The sequence below is a fragment of the Pteropus vampyrus genome, unplaced genomic scaffold, assembly GCF_000151845.1.
Source record: "Pteropus vampyrus isolate Shadow unplaced genomic scaffold, Pvam_2.0 Scaffold140, whole genome shotgun sequence".
NCBI lineage: Eukaryota > Metazoa > Chordata > Mammalia > Chiroptera > Pteropodidae > Pteropus > Pteropus vampyrus.
Window position 1 is genome coordinate 3,533,931 of NW_011888921.1, and position 9,790 is coordinate 3,543,720.

Below are 9,790 nucleotides of genomic sequence, written 5' to 3' on the forward strand. Positions count from 1 at the left end.
AAACCTTCCTTTTCCCTTTACCACTCTTTCTGACTTCCATGTATCCTTGGACTTAGGTGAGCACTGCTAGAATTGTTTGAAGAGCACAAGGAAGAGAAGAAAGCAATATTAGCCTTTATTTAGCCCAGTAAAAGAAGACTTAGCAATGGCCCATTCACATTCATAAAGTTGTGATTAAAGATGCCAGTATAGGCAATTGAAAGGGCAATTTTCTGAAGCAATTTTCTGAGCCAGCACAACCTCCCATTCCATCTGAGCTCTCCCAATATTGGCTCACAAATCCACAAGCTCGCATCCATTACATGCCAGTCACAAAACTGACTTTCGGATGAAGACACAGTGGGCATGTAGCATATTTGCAGCAGTGCAGGCATAAGTATATAAACCCAGGGACTTCAAAGGGCTACACTGTGCAGTGTTTAACTATTTCTTTGGAAAAGAGGCCATTCTCACAGATTTGATCTAAGGCCAATGAGGGAATACTAATAGAAACTCTCAAATACAGAACTATTCATAAATACTGTTTTAGAAAAATTATTTTCATGCATAAAAGACAGCTTTTTCTGAGAGACTACCGTTAACATTTATTTCCCTTTCCTATGTCATTAAAGGTAAGAATAATATTCAGAAAACTCAAAAGTCACATATGGAAATAAAAGAAAATTATGTTTTGAGCGTGTTTGGTTCTCTAGCATATTATGTACTTTTCTTTTCTGGTACAATAGTATAATTTATTTTCTAAACATTTCAATTTTTACAGAATGAGTCATTGTTAATGTAGAAACCAGCTAGATCATCCATTCATCAATCAATATACTTGCTTTTCTTTTTCTCGTATGTGTTTATCTTTTTACTAAAAAAGATATTAGGAATTTTTTCATTAGCAGTACTTTTTCCCTTTGGTTGTTTTGTTTGGTTTACAAGTAATGTGGTAAAGCTATCGTTAACTTTGTGTTGGTTCAGATTCCTGTTCATAATACTGAATAAGAAACTTGAGTCTTGTGCAGTCCTCTAGTATCTCAAATCCGATGCCTTCCATACAGGAGATAAACAGAGAGCTCAAAAAGGGTGGGATAGAAAGGAAATGTTTTCTGTCCTTGAGAAAGGCCAATTACACTTTAGCTTATGGTGATAAATCCCTAAGAGTGGACTGATTTTTATTTAATCATCTTGTTTCCATAAATTTGAAAAACCTAGTTCTCCCATCTTAAATATAATCACTGATGATATCGAGTTCATTTTAACGTATTCATTTGTTGAGCACATCTTTTATTATGTGTTCCAGAAGGTTCTGAGGAAAAGAAATATAGGTAGAAAAGAACAAAATATTATTTGGAACTAAACTATGATTATAGAGGGCAAAAAACATTGACCTGGGGAGTCAAGATAGCTGAATGCTAGTCACTGTGGTGTTACCAATGAGTTGAATAGTTCTGCCATTTATTTGGCTTTCTCGTGCCCCTGTTTTTCCTTTAGTAAAATGAGATTCTTCCCATGACTGAAATCCCATTCAAAGACTCATTGACCCTTTTTTTTATCATTTATCTTTTGACCTATACTTGTGACAAAAAATCTTCTTAATTATTATGCATTTAATAATCCACTGTTTAGTATCTATTATATATTAAATACCAAAATTATTATTAGCTGCCTTAATATTTCTCATTCTAATTATATCAATGGAGAAAACTGTGAATTAAAAAAAAGATTTTGGTTTATTGTGCTTTATTTCTAAGAAGAGAACTCAGAGACAATAGCTTTTATCTAAAACCACTATGCTGTTGACTTCCAGAAAATTCCCAAGAAACTAAATTGCTCTTAGCAATTATCTCCGTTAATATATTTATATTATAGACTCACAGGCCACCTGCTCATTAGAAAACATGGTCTACCAAAATCATATTTTAATGTCATTAGCTTTTAAACATTAGAAACGATTTCAATGCTCGAAAAAGTCTGGCGAGCATGATTATGTGTGGAAATTTTCAAGTAGAATGTATCAGGGAATATAAGTAGATTAAAGCATTTTGACATGTCTTACCATTTTTTTGTGCAGTTTCACATCGTGACTTGTAATAATAATAATAAATGGTGCAAAGATAATAGACTATTTTATCTACACCGTTCCTCCCCCCGCCTCCTCCCCCAGGACTTCATTGTACAAGTATCTAATCAACACACTGCCAGTCTGCAAATAGTCTTTGTGGTGTCAGGAGGGCATTCTAGGTTTTCTTTTAAGGCCAATGCATTGTAGTGGTAGGTTGAACAATAAAATTCCCATTAATGGTCGGAAATGATTGACTACTGGCAATTTCATATGGCTCAAGCTAAAGAGCCTTGAGTTTGAATTCCAAATAGTTAATGGTACAATATTATCATCAATGTAAATAACTTAGAGAGTTTCTTCACTTTCTTTTTAGCGATTTTGGCATATATGGCAAAGGTGACGGTTGCTATGATTGAGAGAAATGGAAAATGTTTGTTAAGCAAGCATAATTTTTCAAATCCCAGTAGCTTTAAAGGCCTTCCATTCCTGTCCTGTATGCTCTGGTATGTCCTAGTAAGGTCACAGATAAAATTTGACACATACTTGGTGGAGTATCTAAATAGAAACTGTACTGAAGCAAATCAAGAACAGAGTACAAAAAAAAAAAAAAATCAAAGCACTGAGCAAACATTCTGAACTTTTGGCAGAGGAATTGGATGGCCTGAATCCCCATGACTCTTTGAGATATTAATAGTGATTCATTTTGCCATATTTGGGGCAGTTATATATTTATATATCATGCAGTGTGTGTGAGGCTTTCAAGGCTTGATGCCTTTTTGAAAAATGTGTTTCTTTGGAATAGAGCAGGGCAAGGAAGTGCCATTTTGTCACCTGTGTAGCATCCACCATACTGTACTCATTATATGCTAAGTAAAAGATGGGGGCTGCAGCAATGCCTGGAACGTGGCTCCCATCTGCTCTGCCAGAAGCCATAATGAAGTCACGAATTGCACAACAGTAGTAATTCACAGCTATTTATGATCATTTTAATAGCCAAGATCTAGATTAGAAGGCTGTGTTTACATGCCATGCAGCAGAATGGTTCCATGAATCACTCCCATAGTAACTTTCAGTCAAACCAATCAACCAGTTAATGAAAAACCAACCAGCAGGTCCTGAAGCTACGACTAACAGGTCTCCAAATTAGCCTTTTTTGATGCTCCATGTATCAGAAACAGAATTGACTCCTGCCCCATCCACGCAGCCGCCCCTCCCCTGTCCTCTCTACAAACCACAGCCCTCCTCCCTTTCTCCACCCACACTCAAAACCCTGGGATCTCAGGTAAGTCAAAGGAGCTTTGGAAACTTCCGAAGAGCACCTGTAAAAGTAATTTAAAAAACATGTTTATTTTTAGCACGTTTATTTTCTCATTGTTCTTTCCTCCATTTTGTGACTTCAATTAGTGATCCTCATAGCACATTTGCATCAAGATCAGTAGAACACTTTCCATTTGTCCATTTAAACTGACTTGAGGTTTTAGTTAATTATCACTTCCTGAGAGTCTGAAGGTCAGACTATTTCCTTTTGTTTCACATGGCAGTTAATCCTCTCATTAAGGGTGATGGAAAATGAATAATTAAACTTATGCCATTTTCTTGTTTCAGATAATGAGAGGAACTGAGATCCTAGAGATATCATATGAGAAGACAGGAAAGTGTTGAAGACTACTTCCTGCAAATACGTAAGTTTCTTTCCTCTGGTTTTATAGTAAAGAAGGTTCAGCTAAGGCTCTTCCGCCGAATTAAAATAAAACAAAATGAAAATGGGAACAGCTATTGGGCTCATCTTTGCCACTCACTGGCTGTGTGATTTGGGGAAAGGCAGCTAACCTTTTGACATTAATGGTTTTCTTACTTGTGAAATGGAGATAATAACCAACTTAGAGAATCGTTTGCATTAACTTGACCCGCTTTGTGGGTCACTTTGACCCACTGAGTTAAAGATTCAAGTTAAATTGTGCTGGGCCCTGGGAAAAAAACCCAGGTAGCCATGCCCTAGGAGATTCAACTTTTACCCATCATCTTCTAATTACTCTAAAAAGTTGTTTTTGGAGGGTGGAGGTCATAGCAAGCCACAGTGGATGACACCCAAAAGAGCACACCTGGTGAGGGAAGGTGTCTCTGTTCTTCCTCTGGTTTCCCATCTCGCTGGAAGCTGCTCACCCTATGCCTCCCGGTGCTGTTCCAATGAGACTAGTGAGCGGGCTACCTTTGTATTGTGACTTCGGCCTCACCTGGCCGTGTTTTAGGGGAAATTGAAGCTCGTGCTGACTAAGAGTGGACCCATCCCCGTTGAGGAAGTCTCGGCCTCCTGAGGGAATACCTCACAGGCTAACATGGTCATTCCTTTTGCTGTGCCAAGCAGTGGGCTGTACAAAGTAGGGATAGGGCCCTGCAAGATGCAGAGTTCGGGAAAGCTCACTAGAAGAAGGGGGATCCTGGCTGGATTTTGAAAGACCAGTAGCTTTCAGATTTCCAGAGAGAAGGAGGGAATATGTTCCAAGTCAGTGAGGAGAATGAGCAAAGTGGGAAGGGTCTGGGATGAGCCTAGGATAGGAAATGTTCCCAGAGGCTGGACCATGGACTACGAGCGTAAGGAAGTAATGGGAGCTGAGCTGCTCAGACAGGGTTGGGCTAAGGCCTTAGACTTTATCCTGCAGTCAGTACAGACATTGGAGGGTGAAGGCAGTATTTTAGGGAGAAAAGTGTGTAGTGCTGTGCATGCAGAATCAGTGGGGATAGATTTGGTGGGAGGGTCCTAGAGCCTGAGGTAGTGGAGACTGAGGAATGAAAAAGAAAAGAAGATGCACTGTGGTGGCTACATGAGTTCGTGCATTGATTACATGCAAAGGGGTAGAAACCTGCTCAAAATTTAATTTTAACATTTAGTTTGTCAATGCTTTACCCAAAGCCGTCATTCAGTAAATACTGATTGGATTTTTGTAGGGAAAATATTTTGCCCCTTTAGAAAAGGTTCTAGTAAGAAAGAAGCAGCTTTAAAACTGCTTCTGGAAGAAAAAAAGTCACAGGGGAAAGCGAATGGAGCATGAGTGATTGAAAGAGTGACAAAATGCTGGTGTCTTTCAAAAGAAAACACCCATGAGCTGATGCTTAAATGTGACAGGTACTTTCTGGCAGCTCTTTTATTTCCTCATAAATATTGGAAAATACTTTCTATATCTTCCCATAAAATGTAAAAAAAAAAATCCTAATAATGATGCCATTATCATTTTTAATTGAAAAACATATGAAAGTTAGAAAATTAAATCTGGAAGAGAATTTAGATATCCTCTCATCCTTTCACAGAAGGGGAAACAGGACAAGAGAGTGATGACCCACCCAAGCTGTCCAGTGGAGTCTGCCAGACCCATTGCTAGAAAGTAATTGCTTTGACTCCTGGTCTGGTGTTCTTTCTGCTTTGCCACAAGAATCTCCAAATACAATTTTATTGCTGACATAGAAGAGCTGGCGCTTTCCATTTTCTCTTTCTAATATCAAGAACTCTTTTATAGGCTAAAATCCTCACATTTCTCCTTACTGCGTAATTTTTCCTTGTTTATGGAATTAAATAATTAACGGTGAGGTAATCCTTGTGGTGAAGATACCATCACCCAGGGCAGGGCAAGTCATGTAGAGGGAAGGAAAGTGGGTGTGCATAGGAAAGTATTCTGGCCAGCCTGCTCAACTGAGGTTCAAGGTAAGGTGAATTCACAAAGCATCAGCAAACTGCTGGCCTTGAATTCACATGTGCCCATGTGGACTATCATCCAAGGCCTTTAAGCAGAGGCATGAAGCTCCCTGTCAGAGAGTCACAGGAGTCACCTCTGTGTGAGTCTCTCTTCTCCGTTTTCGTAGGAGATCTAAGATGATTCAATAACCACTTCCAAAATGGGGGCAGGGTTCTCCATACCACCAACCAATTCTCCAACACCTGCTGGATATCCTACAATTTAACTCAATTCTTACATTATCTACCTGGAGATAGCATCAGATCCCACTGGTTAAGGGCTCGATTCTACAAGAGTGCCTCCCTGCCTCCATTCCAGATGCCAATCACAAGTCTGGTTGTTACCTGGGCTTCTGGCCCACTGACTATTAATTGGAGGTCACAATTACCACCTCTTTGGGTTCATTTAATTTGCTAGAGCAGCTCACTAAACTCAGAGAAACATTTCACTTATTAGATTATTGGTTTATTATAAAAAGATATAATTCAGGAACAGCCAGATGGAAGAAATACATAGGGAAAGGTATGGGGAAAGGACACAAGAATTTAATGCCCGCTCCCCGAATCTCCGCGTGTTCATGCACCTGGAAGCTCTCTGCACCCACCTACTTTGGAGATCTATACAGGCTTCCTCATGTAGGCATGATCAATTATAAACTCCATTTCCAGCCCTTCTCCCCAATCTGGAGCATGGAGGGTGGGGCTGAAAATTCTAAGCTTCTAATCATGACTTGGTCTTTATGATAACCAGCAGCCCCTATCCAGGAGCCCACCCAGAGTTGCCTCATTAGAACCAAAGATGCTCTTAGGGCTCTTATCACTTAGGAATTTACAAGAGTTTTAGGAGCCCCGTGTCAGGGACTGGGATGAAAACCAAATATATATTTCTTATTATAAATCATAGTATCACAGGGCCCCTCCCCCTGACCTTGCAGAAGTCTCCACTTCCTACAGGGTTCCCAGTAGCCTCAATTCCCTGTTCTCCGCTTTTCCTAGAAAAAAGTTTAATTAAAAAAATAAATTTATGCTGCCTTTTTCTTTTTCCTCCAACCTTTTTCATTCCTTAGGCCCAGCCTCTCATCCAGGTTAAATTGCATTTCTCCACCATAGCATACACAGTTCAGGGCCCCGCTTTCTCAGCTTCCTGTCCATGGCACCTTCTCCCCCAGACCTGTTTCTCTCCATATATTAAGAACCTGTGCTGGGGAGGAAGTGCCCCAAGAACCTCTGCAGATAAATGCTGCTGACTCCTTCCCACCGTCTCGGTGACCTGGCCTGGGCTCAAGCACAGGGAGTCCTGTCAAGGGAAGCTTCGGGTTTAATTAACAGAAACTCAAACAATTGTATTATATTAAAGTGTACATAAGGTTAGAACATGTGCAGTTGAGGTCTTTGAAAGGCCATTGTTAGCACAACACGGTGACGTACTCAAGTACAGCAGGTCTTGAATAATGTCGTTTCTTCAATGTCATTTTATTACAACATTGATGAGATGCTATAGGAACTTAATTATTGTTTATATCAATGAGCCTATAGTAAAATTGGTTTCTTCATACGTAGTATCACTATAGTTCCAAAAACCAGCCGATGATGCTAAGTGAGGACTTATTGCTGTGTGTTTTCATTAGGATGTTTTTCCATTAAATACTTTCCATTAAAGCCTGTGAAGAGATCTATTTGGATGTCTGGCTTTATGATATTTTCATTTCAAAATTGGGTCAAAGAGAAACATAGTGATAGGTGGTAAGTTTCTTAAGCTTAGATCTATCTTTCACATTTTATAAATGTCAACTTTTTCTGTAAACTAAAATTTTCAGAATTAGCTAGAATTTTGAACCTTTTTCTTTTATGGCCATCTTAAGTTTTTGATGTTTAGCTTATCGGACACTTATTCCTTGTATTACCATGTTTCTATTCTATAGATTCCCCATCAAGCTGTGAATGGTGAGGATAGATCTTCTGATTGTAGGCATTCATCTCATTTCAGCTTTCTTTCTGTCTTTCTTAACTTGTGTTTCTTTAACTTTGGAATCATTTGGTGCTGGGTTATATTGAATCTAGCATCAAGGTTCAGTTGATGCTTCATTCATTCACAGGATGTGCTGGACGTGAACTATATGCTAGAAATGTTCGAGGTGCTGAGAAAATCATTGTGAATAAAAATACTTGTCGTCTCTGCTCTTGTGGAGCAGTCAAGCAATAATCTAATGATCATACAATTAGTATATAATTAAGATTGCAATAAATGAGATAAAGGGAAAAATATGAATAATGAGTTGACGATTTCCAATGGTTACAATTTTATCAATTGGAATTCTTTCTGTGGAAACCTATTTAAACATTTGTTTTAAAATTTAAAAATAGATGTTAAAATAAATGTATATTTTACAAACACTTATTCATTATGTAGAATTATATTGCCCATTTTTTATTTTCTGCCTAGCACTCCTTACTCTTTCTTATTGTAACAGTTATTAGAGATGGTCACGTTGATTCAAAAGAGGACTATTTGAATCTTTCCCCAGCATTTTCTACGTGGAGCTGCTGGGAAGGTTTCCTCCTTGTTGGTTGTGCAGTGGAGATGATGTGACTCTGGGCTGCTATTGTCCATGCCCATCTTCAAACTCCCATTAGCACCTCAGGTTTGGATACAGGAGATTTAAACTCCTATTTCCAGCTCAAGTGAGTTTGACTCAGTTTCTGTCCCTTGCTAACCATGAGTTCACGTTAATACAGAAAGCAAGCACTTAATGTTGTGAATATTTCTTAGTATGGATTATTACAAGAGGCTGGGCTGCCTGGGCATATTTTCAGATTAATCCACCGAGGTTCTGATATTCTTGCTTAATATTCTCGAAGCAATTTTTCCTTACACCATTTCCCTAATTCTTTGTTCTGAGTCAGTCAGGGGAGGAGGGTGGAGTCAGTCTTGATGTTCTTCATTATTGATTCACATTCCTGAAAGATTCCCAAAGTTCTGATTGATGAATGCCTGTGCCAGATGTCATAAGTCAAAGGAGTCACCATGGTGCATCTGTATGAAGAAGCCAAGGATCTTTTCACAGGTTTATTGACCATTTGCATTTCCTCTTAGGTTTCCATTACTTGACTTGTACAACAGAATGGGACCATCTTTAGAATATGTCCTGTTATTTCATTTCTATTTCTTCTCTTCTTTAAACTTAATGCCTCTGATTACTCTATTTTATTTTAGAAGTGTATAACATCTTAGAGCTCACACAGACTTTGTCTTTGGCAGATTCCTGATAATAGGTAGAAACCTTTCAGCTTTTGGTTTCATCACAATTCAGATATTGAAATGAAAACTAAACAAAATTTCCAGCATGCCTTTAATCTCAGTTTAAATTAGTCTAGGTTAAACAAGAATTACCTCTTTTACAACACTTTACTTTTGTACTTTCTGAAGAACAGAATTAGAGGCAAAATATTATAAAAGAAAGTTTCAAGAAGTTTAGAGTACTAGCTTTAAAAGTTTAGAGTGCTGGATTTAAAAATCTAGTAAAGTTTAGAGTACTAGATTTAAAAATCTCTGAATTCTTCTACTATTTTCTGTGACACTTTCAGCAAGTCATTTCCTTTTCTTTCTCTGAATGAGGATGAAGAAGAGAGTTAAGCTATATCCATGATTCTCGACCCTGGCTGCACATTAGAATTACCTGAAAAAACTTTTTAAAAATATTGATGCCCACCCAGGCCAGTTAAATCAAGATCTCTGGGAGTAAAATCTATGTATCAGTATTATTTTAAAGAACTACAAGTGATTTTGATGTGCAACTAAGAATGGGAATGACAAACGTGATCATCTCTAATATCCCTGGCAGCAAACATCTTTATGATTCTAAAACATGCTGAGATTTGGGCAGTGTTGTAAAACCCTTTAGTGATTTGTAATGTAGTAAAACTGAGATTCTACTTTATTTTTCTACATAATGCGATGACATTTAGAACTGACCTAAACAGATGGCTTATATGATGTTTGCTAGTAGGTGAAGTCA

At 38.2% G+C, this 9,790-nt stretch overlaps 1 protein-coding gene across 15 annotated transcripts in view; it reads left to right on the top strand.

Annotated features, from left to right (window-relative positions):
• PCED1B (PC-esterase domain containing 1B) overlaps positions 1 to 9,790 on the top strand; it is a 151,747-nt gene that overhangs the window by 16,827 nt on the left and 125,130 nt on the right. For 14 of the 15 annotated variants that reach the window (XR_002782323.1, XR_002782325.1, XR_896357.2 and 11 more), the window contains exon 2: positions 3,653 to 3,729. The gene's annotated coding sequence lies outside the window, so the exon portion shown is untranslated. Of the gene's footprint in view, positions 1 to 3,144; positions 3,330 to 3,652; positions 3,730 to 9,790 lie in introns of those variants that run through there. The other variant, XM_011368195.2, reaches the window with a different exon arrangement.